This window comes from Peromyscus californicus, unplaced genomic scaffold, assembly GCF_007827085.1.
Source record: "Peromyscus californicus insignis strain IS unplaced genomic scaffold, ASM782708v3 Scaffold_5__1_contigs__length_169319896, whole genome shotgun sequence".
NCBI classification, from domain to species: domain Eukaryota; kingdom Metazoa; phylum Chordata; class Mammalia; order Rodentia; family Cricetidae; genus Peromyscus; species Peromyscus californicus.
This window is the reverse complement of record NW_026294573.1, coordinates 119,731,996-119,749,459: the sequence shown is the minus strand read 5'-3', so window position 1 is coordinate 119,749,459 and position 17,464 is coordinate 119,731,996.

The window sequence follows — 17,464 nt, the reverse complement described above, 5'->3', positions numbered from 1 at the left end:
ATATATGAAAAATAAAAATAAAAAATAAAAAGAGTTTTTAGAGAAATCAAGATTTCCTGACATGACATTGTGAGAGAAGGAACCTCCAAGGATGCCTCTAGTTCATTTCCTGTTGCCCAGCGACTGATGGGAATGCAGCCTACCCAAAGAAGTAGTTTGTGTTTGAGTCTAGCGATTCTGACAGGTGTAAGATGGCATCTCAGGGTCGTTTTGATTTGCATTTTCCTGATGGCTAAGGATGATGAACATTTCTTTAAGTATAGGCGTTGTCTTCAGCAATAGGACATTGCTGTCAGTTTGTGAAGATTAACTTACAGTCTTGGCAACATCCTGGATTGTTTGCAGATTCCCATAGGACTTCTTTGGCCAACAACTCAATTGCATGTAAACCAATCCTGGTACCGGAAGCTTCATTTGGTGACAAGAGATGGACAACTGAGGCTCTGCTCCGCTCCATTATTAGGCTATGTCATTTAAATTGCCTAAACATATGTTTACATTTTAAGAAGCTTCTACTGTATTAGGGTTCTATACTGCACCTCAAGTGACACTTTATTTTAGCTGTATACACTCTCTTCTGCCTGCCCCGCCGCCCTCCCCAATCTATTCTTCTGTTTCAGCAACCACATCCTGTAGCACAAATCTTAAATGGTTTTATTAACAAAAAACTCGGGGCCAGGTATTGGGGTGAATTCTGAAAGATCAGAGAAGCTGAACAAGCCACAGCTAACCTTGCCTCACCAATTTCTCAGCTGATACTGTTTCCTCAGACTGAAATCCTTTGAGTCCTCACCCAAATTAATCTCAGCTGAATTGCTGCTAAAAGCCTAAAAGCTTAAAATGCCTAAAAAGCCTCTAGTTCCTGGTCCTCGTGCCTTATATACCTTTCTGCTTCCTGCCATCACTTTCTGGGATTAAAGACGTGTGTTTTTCCCAAGCAAAGACTTGAGATCTCATGTGCTGGGATTAAAGGTGTGTGCCACCACACCTGGCTCTGTTTCTAGTGTGGCCTTGAACTCACAGAGATCCAAATGGATCTCTGCCTCCAGAATGCTAGGATTAAAGGCATGTGCTACCACTGCCTAACCTCTATGTTTAATATAGTAGTTGTTCTGTTCCCTGACCCCCAGATAAGTTTATTGGAGGCATAATAAATCAACCATACCATCCACTCATTACTAGCTATTCTATTTCTTTTCCTTTTGGAGATCTATCTGACCCCTTACTCCTTTAATCTATACTTAAAATCCGTGGTTCTACAGATTGTAGCTTTGCTATCATTGACTTAATAGCTAATATCCACATATAAGCACATTTATACTATATTTGTCTTTCTTGATACAGGTTACATTGCTCAGCATAATTATTTCTAGTTCCATCCATTTCACTGTGAATTTCATTTCATTCTCTTAGTGGCTGAGTAATAGTCCAATGTAAAATTATACCAGATTTTTTTTCTTCTTCTGTTGAGGAACTTCTAGATTGCTTCTAATTTCTGGCTAGTATGAATACAGCAGCAATGAGCATAGCTGAGCAAGTGTCTTTGTGGTAGGATGAAGCATTCTTTGGGTATATGCCCAAGAGTGGGATAGCTGGATCTTGAGGTAGATCGATTCCCATCTTCCCGAGTTAACCTCCACACTGGTTTCCATTGTGGCTGTAGGAGTGATTTGCACTCCTACCAGTAATGGATGGGTATTCCTCTTCCTCCACATCCTTGCCAGCATAAGCTGTCACTTGTTTTATTGATCTTAGCCATTCTGAAGGGTTAATATGAAATCTCAAAGTTGTTTTGATTTGTGTTTCCCTGGCGGTAAAGGATATTAAACATTTCTCTAAGTGTTTTCCACCATTTGAGTTTCCTCTTTTGAGTATTCCCTGTTTCGATCTATACCCCATTTTTACAGAATGAATTGTCTTCTTAATAAATAGGGTTCTTTTAGTTCCTTATATTTTGTGTATTAGCCATCTGTAAAATCCATGTCTTTTGTGCAGTTTGTAAAAATACTTTCCCATGCTGTAGGCTGCTGTCTTGTCCAAGTGACATGTCCTTTTTAATGCAGAATCTTCACGGTTTCTTTGAGTCCCATTTATTAATTGTTGATCCTAGTGCCTGTGTAAACAGTGTTCTGTTCTAAATGTCTTTTCCTGTGCCAGTGAGGCAAAGGCTCTTCCCCTCTTTCTTTTGCATAAGGTTTAGTTTATCTGGTTACATGTTGAGGTCTTTGATTCATTTTGATTTGAATTGAATGCAGTGTGATGAGTGTGGTTCTATTTGTATTCTTCTCCATGCTGCCATCAATGGGTTGATCGGCACCATTGTTGAAGATCCTGGCTTTTTTTTCCAGTATCTATTTCTGGCTTCTTTATCAAAACTCAGGTGTCCATAAGTGTATGGATTTATTTCTGGTTCTTCAATTTGATTTCATTAATCAATGTGCCTATTTTGTGCAAAAATAATGTTTCATCATTATTATTATTATAGCTCTATAGTACAACTTAAATCAGGGATTATAATACCTCCAGTAGCTCTTTTATTATTCAGGATTGTTTTAGTTATCCTGCTTTTTCATTGAATTCCATATGAAGCTGAAAATTGTCCTCTCAAGATCTGTGAAGAATTATGTTGGAATTTTGATGGAGATTGCATTGAAGCTGTAGATTGCTTTTGGTATGATGTCTATTTTACTGTATTAATTGTATCGATTTCTGAGAACTAGAGGTTTTTTCCATTTTTGATATCTTCTTCAAATTTTTCTACAATTCCTTAATAATTTTATTAGACAGGTCTTTTATTTGCTTGATTATAGTTACCACATGATATTTTTTATTATTTGAGCCTATTTTGAAAGGTGTTGTTTACCTGAATTTTTATTAGTCCATTGGAATTTATAAATATATGAGGGTTACTGATTTTTGTGAGTTAATTTTGTATCCAGCTACTTGGCTGAAAATGTTTATGAGCTGTAGGAGTTTCCAGGTGAGATGTTTAGGGTCTCTTCTGTATATTAACCTATCATCTGAAAATGGAAACGGACTTTCACATCTTCCTGAACAAGTTGTATCCCCATGATCTACCTCAGTTGGCTTATTGTTCTAGCTAAGACTTCAAGTACTATACTGCTTACATATGGAGAAAGTAGACAACCTTGTCTTGTTCTTGATTTTAGTGGAATTGCTTTGACTTTCTCTCCATTTCTCTCCATTGACTATGGGTTTGCTGTACACTCCCTTTATGATGTTGAAGTATGTTCCTTATATCCCTAATCTCTACAGGATGTTTATCATGAAGGGGGTTCGGATTTTGTCATAGTCCTTTTCTACATTTAATGAGATGGTCATGTGATTTTTGTCTTTCAGTTTGTTTATATGGTGGATTACATTTATTGACTTATGTGTGTTGAAGCACTTCTGCACCTCAGGGATGAAATCTACTTGATCTTTTTGTTGTGTTCATGGATTTGGTTTGCAAGTGTTTTTGCATCTATGTTTATAAGGTAAATTGTTCTACATTTATTTTATTGGTTGGGTTTTTATAGGGTGTGGATACCAGGATAAAAGTGGCCTTTAAATTTAAAAATGAATTAGGTAATGTTTCTATTTGGTGGGATAATTTGAGCAGTGTTGGCATTAACTCTCCTTTGAAAATCTGGTAAAATTTTGTGCTAAGACCAGCTGGCCCTGGGTTTTTTGTTTGGAAGTCTTTTAATTATTACTTCCATTTAACTAGGGGGTTTTAGGTCTGTTTATATTGCTTCTCTGATCTTGATTTTACTTTGATAAGTCCTATGTTTTGATTTTCCAATCTTTGGCAGTAAAACTTTTTAAAGTATGGCCTTATGATTGTCTGAATTTTCTCTGTGTCAATTGTTATATTCTATTTTTCATTTCCAATTTTATTTATTTGGGTATTCTCTATCCACCTTTTATTTAATTTGGCAAAGGGTTTGTTAATTTTATCTATTTTCTGAAAGAACTAACTCATTGTTTTCATGGTTGTTGTTATTTTGTTTGTTTCTATTTTATTGATTTCAGACCTGAGTTTGATTATTCTTGCCATCTACTCCTTTTAGGTGTGATTTCTCCTTTTGGTTCTAGAGTTTCCAGGTTTGATGTTAAGTCACTAATATATTTTCAATTTTTTAAATATAGACACTTAGTAAAATGAACTTTGCCATTTAGAACCACCTTAGCTGTGTTCCCTAAATTTTGGCATGCATGCTTATTTTTTGGTCAATTATAGGACATCTTTAATTTCCTTCACAACATCTGTCTTGGCTCATTTTTTTTTTTTCATTGAGGAGTGAGCTTTTCAGTTTCCAAGAGTTTGTGACCTTTCTGCTGTTTCTGCTGTTGATGATATCCAGCTTTAATCTGAGGTTGTCAGATAGGATTTCAATTTTCTTGTTTCTGTCAATATTTGCTTTGTGTCCTTAGTATGTGAGTCAATTTTGGAGAGAGTTCTATGTGGTGCTGAGAAAAAAGTATGCTTTTTGGTGTTTGGGGTAAATGTTCTCTAAACATTTGTTAGGTCCATTTGGTGTATGATATCCCTCAGCTCCAGCATTTCTCTGGAGTTTTTGTCTGGATAACGTGTCTACTGGTGAAAACAGTGTATTGAATTCTCTCACTATCAGTGTGTGAGGGTCAACATGTCCTTAAAAATGTAGATTTTTTTGTGCCCTTTTGCTTGGTGCATAGATATTAAGAATTACGATGTTTCTTGGTGTATTTTTCCTTTGATGAGTATGCAGTGTCCTTCCCAACTCTTCTGATTTGATTTGCATTCTATTTTGTCAGATGTTAAACTGTCTATGCCAGTTTGCATCTTAGGTTCATTTGCTTGGAATATCTTTTCTATCCTTTTACCTTGATGTGATATCTATCCCTGATGTTAAAGTGTATTTCTTAGATGAAGCAGAAGGATGATTCTTGTTTTTTTTTTTTTTTTTTGGTTTTTCGAGACAGGGTTTCTCTGTGCAGCTTTGCGCCTTTCCTGGGATTCACTTGGTAGCCCAGGCTGGCCTCGAACTCACAGAGATCCGCCTAGCTCTGCCTCCCGAGTGCTGGGATTAAAGGCGTGCGCCACCACCGCCCGGCTGATTCTTGTTTTTAAATTCATTCCGTTAAACTGTTTCTTTTTATTGGGGAATTGAGGGCACTGATTTTGAGAGATATCACAGAGAAGTTTTTTGATTCTTGTTATTATTTTTGTAGTTGTTATGGTGGTGGTGGTGGTGGTAGCGGTCATGGTGGTGTGTGTGTATATGTTTACCCTCTTTATATTTGTTGGTCTGAGACTATGAATTGTGTATTTTCTTGGTTGTAGTTAACTTCTGTAGTTGGGGTTTCCATCTAGTGCCTTCTGTGGGGCTGGGTTTGTAGATAGATGCTGCTTATATTTGGTTTTATCATGGAATGTCTTATTTTCCCTATCTATCATGAATTAAAATTTTTCTGAGGATAGTATTCTGGTCTGGTATATGTGGTGCTTTAGTGTTTCTAGAACTTCTGACCAGGCACTTCTAATGTTTGAGTCTCCATTGAAAAGTCAGGTATTAGTCTAATAGGTCTGTCTCTATATTTTACTTGGTCTCTTCACTTTATAGCATTTAAAATTCTTTATTTGATCTGTGTATTTAGTATTTCTATTATTAAGTGCCAAGGGGAGCTTATTTTCTGATTCAGTATATGGTGCTTTGTATGCTTCTTGTACCTTAATATACATCTTCTTTAGGTTAGGAAAATTGTCTTCTCATAATTTTAGTTAAAATATTTTCTGTGCCTTTTACCTTGGTTTATTCTTCTTCCTCTATTCCTATTATTAGATTTAGTCTTTTCATAATGTCCCTGATTTCCTGGTTGTTTTGTGTCAGGATTGGTTTATATTTAATATTTTCTTTGAAAGAGGTATCCATTTTCTCTAACATGTCTTCAATTCCCAAGATTCTTTCTTTGATCTCTTATATTGTGTTTGTGAGACTTGCCTCTGAGGCTCCTGTTCCAGTTCTTAATTTTTTTCATTTCCATATTTTCCTCAGTTTTGATTTTCCTTATTGATTTTATTTCCATGTTCAAGTCTTGAACTCTTTTTTTTCTTATCCTTACACTGCTTGTTTGTATTTTCATAGATTTAATGAAGTTATTCATTCAATCCATCTTGGAGGACCTGTTGATCATAGTCATAAAGGTACTTTAAGGTCTTTTTCTTGTGTTTCAGATATGTTGCAATACTCAGAGCCTGCTATGGTTGAGCTGTGCTCTATTGGAGATATATTGCCCTGGTTGTTATGCCTTTTGTTTTCATGCTGGAGTGTAGGCATTTGGGTAATTTTAGGTGCTAATATCTTGTTTTGTCTTTGCTGGGTGAGTGTTTTTTCCTTGGCTTCTGTTGCTTATCTCTTTCTTAGGCCAGTGGAATGGGTATGTCTTGCCTTGTAGGAAATTCTTCAGCTACCAAGCTAATATAGGGCATGGAATTTGGAATTTGAAGAGGAGAGGGAGTGGTGAAGAGCTGTACTTAAACTATATGATTCCCTGGCAAGAGTTATTTTTCAGCTTGAAATAATATCTTTTTCTCCTTCACTTTTATTCATGTGGAAATGAAATTATGGGTCATTAATTTTTAAATATTATATTCTCTCATCTCTGATGCTCACTTTGCCTAAATCATCCAGAGGGTTCTCTTTAATGTTTCTACTTCCTTTCGTTATGTACCCATAATATTTTTATTACTTTGATTTGTGTCACATATTTTTCAGCGGGGTTTTAATTCATGCAGAGCACAGATCATTCTATATCTATATGAGCAATGCTTAGTTGTTATTGGAGTTTCATTGTGGCAAGACATTAGATAATCAGAGGTAAATACTTTAATCAAATCACCAATTCATACAGAAATTCTAACTGCAAGCATGGTTTATTAATTCCTGCCTTATCTTCTATTAGTTTAAAATTTATATGTGCCGATGCATTTGAATGAAGAAATGTATGAAATTTTCCTTTGTATCAATCCTGAACAGAAGGTGCACTGGAAATAGCCTTCTGAAAAGTGTAGGTCTCAGTTTAGCAAAGATAATACACTGTCCATTAATAGATAAAGATTTCTATCTCTCCCTTTAAAACCAGTTTCTTCTTGATAAGCACATTACGTGGAATTATCTTGGACCACGATTGAGTTGACCATGGCTCTCCAAAGTAATAGAAAAAGCTGATGGAGGAGTGGAGAGTGAGAGAATAAAAAAAAACAAGTGAGAGACAGCATACACTAGAGAGAAAGAGATAACGAACCTGAGAGAGAATACATAGAGAGAAATAGTAAGGAACTGGATTAAATATTTTTATGATTATGGACATTAAAAGATATCAGGAAGCCACTGGTATAATTTGAATTTGAATTTGAATTCCAAAAACTCAGAGGAAGTGATACATGTCCAATTCCAAGGTCAGAGACCAGTGTCCCAGGTAAAGCAGACAGACAAGACACAAAAAGCTGAGTTTTCCCCTTTTCTGGATTTAGATCTTCAGTGGGTTAAAAAAACTCAACTTTGTGCAGGGTAGTTGTCCTAGCTTCATTTCTATTACTGGTTTAAAAATACCTGGACATAAAGAAAGTTGATGGAAAAGTTTTTTTTTTCATCTACAATGCCAAATTATGATCTATCATTGTGGGGAAGTCAAGGTAGGAAATTGTTTTAGTACATGTACTATTGCTGTGGAGAGACACCATGACCATGGCAACTCTTACAAAGAAAAACATTTAATTAGGGATGGTTTACAGTTTCAGAGGTTTAGTCCATTATCATCATGGTGGGAAACATGGCTGGCATGCATGTAAACATGGAGAGGTAGCTGATAGTTATACATCTTGATTGACACGCAGAAGAAAGAAGGGACAATGGGCCTGATTTGGGCATTTACATTATATAAATAGTGTAAACCCCAAAGCCCACCCCTAGCGACACACTCATCCAACAAGGCTGTACCTCCTAATACCTGTCAAGTGACATCACTCCCTAATGACGATGCATTCAAATATATGAGGCCATTCCTATCGAAACATCTCAGAAATTCAATTAGCTAGTCAAATGACATCCATAGTCAAGAGCAAAGATGCTCCTTGTTAGGGATACTCAGACACACACTTAGTAATTCACAAAATACAAGCACATTGAGAACACACAGAATCAGACAGACAAGACAGCCTTCAAACAGGTATAGATGCAGACACATGAAACAGGCTGACAGAATGGGCAGAAGGCTCAGGGAGAGTGAGGTAGAAAATGAAAATCTATGCTTTCTCTTGTTTAAATGGCAAAAGAAATGGGACTATTCAATAATAATTTTAGGAAACAATAATGGATAGAACAGCATCACACTGATGTACCTCTTGGTCAGACTTTGACCTGAAACATCTACCTCTTTGCCTCTTTATTTTCTTTTGGCAATTTCATTTTTGAACACTCCGTTTGCATCATTTCATTCCCCCTTTCTTCTCTCCCACTTCTCCTATATCCACCAATTCCTTCTTGAACTTGTGGTCTCTTATTCTTTTTTATACCCCTTACTTCATTTAATACTGCTCCTATATGTCTATGTTTAAATCTGACTCTTGGATTTAAAAACCTATCAGGAGTTTTGTTCCTGGAGAAGGCTGGTGTTTCTTCTCTCAAATGTTATTTCTTGTAGCTCTTTACCCAGAAGTACCACATTGTGATATTCTCCCCATTCATGCCAATTTGTGTTGTCCTTGTTCAGGTACAGTTTAGGCAACCATATTTTTGAGATTTTATGACTCCAGTTTACCTGTCATTTCAGAAATGGTATATTCCAGCAGACAGCCTTGTCCACTGGCTCTTACAATATTTTTGCCCCCTTGTCTTTGATGTTTCCTTAGCCTTAGCTGTAGGACTTATGTTGTAGATGTTTCTGTTGATGCTGAACATCACATGATCACCAATTCTTAATCTTGCACAAGAAAAGCAACTTAATTCTTGACCTGGACAAGTAAGAAATGGACATTTGTCAGCTTGATTTTGTGTCACTAGTAGAAGGACAAAATATGATATAATAGATACTCTGAGAGAATGCCATCTGGAAAGGAAGCAAGGTAAGGCTAGGCCTACAAAATACAGACAACAAAAACTGAAGAGCAATGATGCAATAAACTTTGTGTAGGCAGTGAAAGGTTGGAAGAGGAAGATTAAAGAAAATTTCTGCATGCATGCCCCATGAGGCTCTAATTTGATCTATTTCTCTAGATATCAGCTCTGCATTATATAGAGATTTGCTCAAAAGGTAATTCTCTATTATTATCACAATAGTAATAGTACTTTGTCAAGAATTGATGAAGTCCTAAATCTCTTCTCCCAAACCATAAATGTAAATAATTCTCTGTTAAAATTCTGCTGCTATCCCCAAAATGTATCTTCCCTATAAAGTAGTTTTATTTGTTTGCAGTCTGACTTGGCATTTTTTTTATTTGCTTTTCTAAATAAGTGTGGAAGCTTATGACAAATATTTTCTTGATGACTAAGGATTAAGGCTGTGTGTAAGGCACTGGAAATAGATCACAGCTGTGGAAGACTGACTCTTTTTTTGACTTGATGGATCTTGTATGAAAATAAATAGCATTTTCCAAACAACAGCACTATTGTGGACTGACTTGTGTACCCTTAAAATTTAGATATTGCATCACTAATATGCAATATTATTGCATGTGGATATAGTGATCCAATGAGGCAACTAAGGAAATAAGGATGGGGTCCTATTGTAGTAGGAATTGTTAACCTGTAAGTAGAGGACTGGGCAATAAAGGGTCTCTTTCTCTACACAAAATCATAAAATGAAGAGGCAAGGTGAAAATCTACAAACAACACAGTTCACAATAAAGAGGTTGAAGCATGGCTGCAGGGCTGCCTCAATGTTACTTTACACATTTAGCACACTGGAGAATCAACTTTTGTTGTTAATGTCATCAAAATTGTGATATTTTGCTATTGCATTCCAAGTAGAATAATAAAATTTCAAGGGACATAATCATAGTAAAAAATGTTTTTTCTTTTGCTTATGCAACATTTATAGAAAAGTGACTATTTGAATGAAAAGTCCAGATTTTGAGCTGTTTATCACCATATTGCTTAGCAAAATTCTAGCTTTCTGTATTCAGATGTGTTTAAAATTGTCATCTATTCTGGGTTGACTTTTTTGAGTGACTGATCAGGGATGAGAAATTAATTTCTTTCTTTTGCATGTGTCTGTTTTGTCAGCACTATTTACAGAAAAGATTGTCTTCTATCTGTTAATATTATCTAAGTATTTTGTATTTAGATAAATGGGTTAATTTAAGGATCTTGTTTTGGTACTATGGCATATCCATCTATATGCCACATTTTTACTACTATTACATTTTAAATACTATAGATTTTAGTATATTTGAAGCTAGATAGTAAAAGTCATACTTTGTTCTTTTTACTCAAGATGACTTTGACTAGTCAGAAGTTTTGTGTTTTTATACAAACTCTAGGATTATGTATTTCTTCCTATTTAAATAACAGAATCACAATTTGATAGAGATTGTGTTGAGTCTGTGCATCACTTTCTGTGGAATACATATTTTAACCTATGAAAAAAGATATTTTCAATTTTAACATGTATTCTCTTTATAAGTACCTTCATCAACTTTTAAATAGCTTTCATTTTCCCTCTTCTGACTTATCTGTCAATGATTTCTATTAGTACATTAAATTAAAATAGCATAAATATAGTTACTTGATACGGAATGCTAGAGAAAAAATATTTTTGAGTTTTCCATGTTGAATGTAATACTAGCTGATAGCCTATTAAAACAGTTTCTATTACACAGAAATTTATTATTAGTATTCGTACTAGGCATATCCCTATCCAGATATTAAATTTGGTTGATATGTTCAATTATTTCTATTGATTTCCACATGTCAAAACATCTTTACATCCTTGAGATAAATGCCAATTGATATTGGTTGGTAACATTTATAATGGGCCGTTGGATTCATTTCACAACATTTTTTTGAATATTTTTACATGTACATTTCTCAAAATTAGTAGCCAATTATTTTTATTGCTGTCCCGTTCTCTGGTTTTAGTAGCAGGGTGATGTGGATCTCACAGAATAGACCTGAATAAATTTTTCTTCTTGAATGTTTCAGAGGTATTTCTAAAATTATTTTTTAGATCCTAGTAAAATTTATTTTTAACTATGTAGATCTTGGATAGATGATATACTAGTCAGAGATATTGTAAAAACAGATACATATATGTGTGTGATGTATATATATGTTGTACATGTATATAGATACATGTTATATATATATATATTATTTTATTATAAAATTGATTATTCTTGTTATAAATTCTTGAAAGGCCAATACTGTATCAGCTCTAAGTTCTTCAACTAAGTTGAAGAACTAAAAATTTGGTGGTCCAAACCACTGAGAACCAGTTCATATTTTTGAAGGACAGAAAAAAGTAGATGTCCCAACCCACCCTTCCCTCACCTTGTTTTAAGTGATGTCCTTCTAATAATTCATAATGCTTTTCCCCTTCTCATTCACTTCTTGAAAGCTAATGAAATTACATTGTATTCTATAATGTGCATCTATGAAATGCAATCATTACAATTGCAGGTTCACATGAATTCAATGAATAATAAAGATTCTGACAAACTGCAAAGCATAAAATTTCTGAAAAAAAATGTATAAAAATCTAGATACACCATTATCTCTAACATTGTTAGTTAAGTTGTTAAAGTAAGATCTGTATTATAGTTTTTCAAGCAACCTTGATATTGTTTACATAAACATTCAAAGAAAGATGCACACAATATTCTGTTTCTGTTACTGCATTGCAGTTATGTTATTTTTTTTTTTATGGAAGCAAGGCAACCTCTGGACCCACATTCCACTGAAGTACAGGATTATACATAAGTCTCTGTGTCATAATTTAGATATAATATTGTCTACTCTCTGTAAAATGCTTTAGCTTTATTATATGTCATTTTCAGCTATTCATTTTTATTATTAGGATTTAAAAAGTTTGTTTATTCTTATAAGTATTACATCCCGATTACAGTCATCATTGCCCCCACCCCTCCTTTTAATGCTGTTCACCTCCTCTCTCCTATAGATCCACTCCTCTTCTGCTTCCTTTCAGAAAAGAGCAAGCCTCCCAGAGATATCAACCAAAGATGACATAACAAGGCAATCCAGTAGGAGGAAAAGGGGCCAAGAGCAGGCCAAAGAGTGAGGAACTCCCCTCACTCCCACTGTCCCTCCAGAATACCAAGCAACACAAGCATAACATACATGCTGAGGACATAGCACAAACCAGTGTATGTTCTGATTCAGTCTCTGTGAGGCCCTATGAGGCCTGCTTAGTGTTCTTGTGGTGTCCTTGACCTCTCTGGCTCTGGTATTCCTTCCTACCCCTCTTCTGTAGTGTTTCCCAAACTCTGCTTAATGTTTGGCTTGGGTCTCTGTGTCTGCTCCCATTAGTTGCTGGATGAGGCTTCTCTGATTCCAATTAGACCAGACATTGATCTGTGAGAATAGCAGAATATCATTAAGAATTATTTCATTGACCTTTTTTTCCAGTCATGTTGGTTCTAGGTCTCTGGGCTAGCCAGTTTTAAGATTTTTAAAGTTATCAACTTTCATATTCTACATATGCTTTTAAGTTTATTTTAAAATATAGTACATGGAGATGATGGTTTTGTGAGGAGAGTGATGCAAATGTAGGTAGACATTCTTGGAAAGCATTTTGCAAAGGTGTGTGCTGAGTGCTGAAAATGTTGCTTGTTTTGTTTGCCTCTTCTCCCTGCTTTTCTTCCTTTTTTACTGTTCTGTAAACCAGTAGTGTATGGATTTGCATGTATACCTTGCATTGTAATAGACAGGGCATTTTTAACCACAGAAAAATGAAACTTGTTCCTTCAAAACCTATAGGAGTTTGTTTGCAGTCATTGGAACCCCAAAAGCTCAGTATTCATATTAAAATAAGTACACATTTCACTCTAGCACTTGAGGATCTGGTTTAGGATAGTGTACTCATTTCCGTCTGCTGCTGCAACAAATTACTTCTAAGTTTAGGGGTTCAGTAAAATCAAAAGTGATCACTTTACAATTTTGAAGTTTAGCAGTTGAAAAAGGCTCTCACAAGCCTGCAACAAAAATGCTAGCAGGCGCCATTTCTTTCCTAGAATCTTTAGGGAAGACCTGTTTACATCTTTGGCTGGGCACTGTTTGCTCAGAGCTATTTCCTTTCCATTCACAAAACTGTCAGCCGAATATCGTTTTCTTTTTCTCTCTCAAGTTTTTACTGTGCCTAGAATTTTTATGATGACCAAAGAGCACTCTGCTACAGAGAGTGGCAATGCCCTTGCTCCTAAAATTTCAGTCTGAATTTCTATTTTTATCCTGAAATAGGATTTATATAAGAAGTTAAATCAATGAGTAACTTACATTTAAATAACCACAACAATATAGTATCCAACATATTTTTATGATAATGTATAATTTGAAATGATTTATATGAGTCTAACACTGATTCTAATTTTGTGACTTCACTAGAGGAAATTAAGCAATAGATTTTAAATGGTGTGTGTAATTTCTATAAATGCATTTTATAGATTATCTAATTTTATTTTTGAGTTCAAAATGCCTTAAATTTCAAAAAGAAGAGTAAGTTATTCTGAGGTTGAGTATGTACTATCAAGACCTTCTAAACCATTGTGCATATTTTAAGCCTATGCTATTACAGTGAACTTGGAAGTGAATTCTTGTTTCATTACAAGGTAATGGCTGCCCTCTAGTGGTTGCTGGATCTTCGCAAATACAAGGAAAACAATTTCATTTTCAAAATTTATTTAAAAATTGTAAATTAAAAAAATTTAGGGATAGTATGATAAAATATAAATATTAGAAAAAATACATGTATTGCTTTGATATATATTTAATACTATCTCCACTATAAATAGCACTAATATTTCTCTTAATAAGCCTGTTATATTTACTAATAATTAAATTACAATTGAAAATTCTAGACTTCACTTCTTGTATCACTTGTCAGCACACTCTACTAATACTGGGGTTAATGACTTGGAGGGAGTTGATCATCTACACTGGCTTAGGCTAGGTCAAACTCACTTAACACATGTTAACTCCATACAACCTATATATCTATTTTATGCTTTTTTTTTGGTCCTAAACAACCAGGTTTGATATTTTAAATTGCCCATCAAAAAGTGACAAAATGTAATGTGTAGATAATTCTATGAGTGAATATTATTAATTTGTAAATGTCAGTTTAGATTGGGTGTGGTAGCTTGCTCCTATACTCCCAGCAGGATAATTAAAAGTTTGAATTAACTGTGTTCTGTTAGAAACAAAATAATATAAATTTATTTATTTAAAATAAACTATTACATAGTTTTAATTTTAGTTTATTTTTTTGAACTTATGTTAACAAAGGTGACATTTACTATGGAGGAGAGGTGAATTTGAACTTGAATTTATAGTTTAATTCTTAAGTGAATTGCAAAAATGTTTGAGGAAAAGGGATCTCATCCACCAAATCATTACATACTGAACTGTAAAAAGAAAATGAGTGTGATAATTTACCATGGACTGATTTCCTTTGCATAGTTTAGGCTCAGTATAGCTGAAAAACTACATGAATAAGAGTTTTACAAACTCTTAAGTACTTTTCCTTAATGACATACACATAAAATATTTTGCAAAGAATAATAATTTTAGAAAAACGGTATTTGTAATTAAATTTGGATTTTTCATCAGATCCACCTTTTCAACATGAATGACAACCCTCAAATATTACAACCCTAGAGTTCTCTATTCTGGTTGCACACAGCTCCTTAGAAACATTTCTGAAGTTCAGCTGGTTCCAGTCTCCACTACCAGGAACTATTTACTTCCTTTGATACTGTTGTTAGGACTCCCAAGAAGGCTCCCAAGAATCTTCCTTGTTTTGTTCTTCTGGACAGATGAACTATTGTTCTTGGTGGAAATGTCACAATTCAGAAGAGTAAACTGTCTCCATACTGCTGAGTCTTTCCTTTGTTGTACAGAAGTTGCTAACTTTCATGTAATTCCATTCACCATTCCTTGGGATCAATTCTGGTATTGAAAGACCCAAAACAAAATAAATCAAAGCAAATTAAACATGCCTATGCCTATTTTTAAGGTATTTTAATCTATGTTTTTTTTTTTTTAAATTTATTTTAATTTATTTTGCAATACAATTCAGTTCTACATATCGGTCACGGATTCCCTTGTTCTCCCCCCTCCCGTCCCCCTCACCTTCCCCCCAATGCCCCCCCCCCCCATTCCCATCTCCTCCAGGGCAAAGCCTTCCCCACAGACTGAGGTCAACCTGGTAGACTCAGTCCAGGTAGGTCTAGTCCCCTCCTCCCAGGCCAAGCCAAACAATCCTGCATAGGCCCCAGGTTTCAAACAGCCAACTCATGCAATGAGCACAAGATCTGGTTCCATTGCCTGGATGCCTCCCAAACAGATCAAGCCAATCAACTGTCTCACCCATTCGGAGGGCCTGATCCAGTGTGGACCCCTCAGCCATTGGTTCATAGTTCATGTGTTTCCATTCATTTGGCTATTTGTCCCTGTGCTTTATCCAACCTTGGTCTCAACAATTCTCGCTCATATAAACCCTCCTCATTCTCGTTGATTGGACTCCCAGAGATCCACCCAGGGCCTAGTCATGGATCTCTGCATCCAGATCCCTCAGTAGTTGGATGAGGTATCTAGCACAACAATTAGGGTGTTTGGCCATCCCATCACCAGAGTATGTTTTTAAAGTTTTATATCTTACATTAGAGTCTCTGAACTAATTTTTTTTGTGTAGAGTCAAAGATAGGGGATAATATACTTCTATACTTTAAAGACTCCATCAGGAAATGTCTACAGCTGATAAACACCATCTGCAAAAATAGCAGGATACAAAATTCACCCACAGAAACCAATAGCCTTCCTATGTACATGTGACAAACACAGCAGGAAGGGAATCCAGAACACAGTACTTTTCACAATAATCTAAAATATATCTTGTAATAACTCTGCAAATTTAAGACATTGAAAAAAATTGGAAAAGATATCGGAAGATGGAAAGATCTCTTATGTTCACAGAGAAATTAGGATTAATATTGTGAAAATGATTATTTTACCAAAAGCAATCTATGGATTCTATGCAATCCTCACAAAAATTCAAACACAATTATTCAGACATTGGACAAAACATCGTACACTTCATACAGAAACACACACACACACACACACACACACACACACACACACATACACACACACAGAGACACAGTGGAATAGCTAAAATAATTCTGAATAATAAAAGAAGTATCATAGAAAGAATCTTAAAGAGTCTTATTAATAAAATCAAACCTGAAGCCAGTTATTGGGGTGAATGCTGGAAGATCAGAGAAGCAGAACAAGCCACAGTTACCTCACCTTGCCAGTTCCTCAGCTGATCCTGTTTCCTCAGACTGGAAGCTTCTCAGTCCTCATCCAGAATGCATCTCGGCTGAACTGCTGCTCGAAAGCCTGAAAGCTTAACCAGCCAAAAGCTTCTAGTTTCTGTTCCTCACACTTTATATATCTTTCTGCTTTCTGCCTCACTCCCTGGGAGTAAAGGCTCACTTTCTGGGATTAAAGGCATGTGTCACCATGCCTGGCTGCTTCCAATGTGGCCTTGAACTCACAGAGATCCAGAGGAATTTCTGCCTCTGGAATGCTAGGATTAAAGGCATGTACTACCACTGCCTATCCTCTATGTTTAATATTGTGGCTGTTCTCTTCTCTGACCCCAGATAAGTTTATTAGTGTGCACAATATTTTGGGGAACACAATACCACCACCAAGTATTGGAAAAATATTGTATGCTTTCTCTTATATGCAGATACTTGCTTTTAAGATTTATATACATGTGTTTCAAATAGACTAATCACAGAGGCTGGATAGCTAGCAAGGGACCAGGAGATGGAGGGTCTTCCAAGGTAGAGGAAATGAAGTATCGTGCACTAAAGATATAAAGCAGAAACTAGATGGGACGATTAAATCGGGAGGAGGATGAGAGGACAGGTAAAGGAGAAAACATGTGAAGGAAAAACTAACACAAAAGTCCTTTTGAAGAGACAAATGGAAACCTACTTCTGTAGAAGTATGCATATACATGTATATAATTTATATGGTTAGGTCATATATGCATAAGATCTATATGTTTATCATTTACATTAAATTCCATATATATTAATTATCATCTGGAATATATATATATATATATGTGTGTGTGTGTGTGTGTGTGTGATAATACACACACACATATGTGTATGCATCTATGGAATTTAAGTGGAGTCACGATAGAAGGGTTAGACAGTGCCCAGATT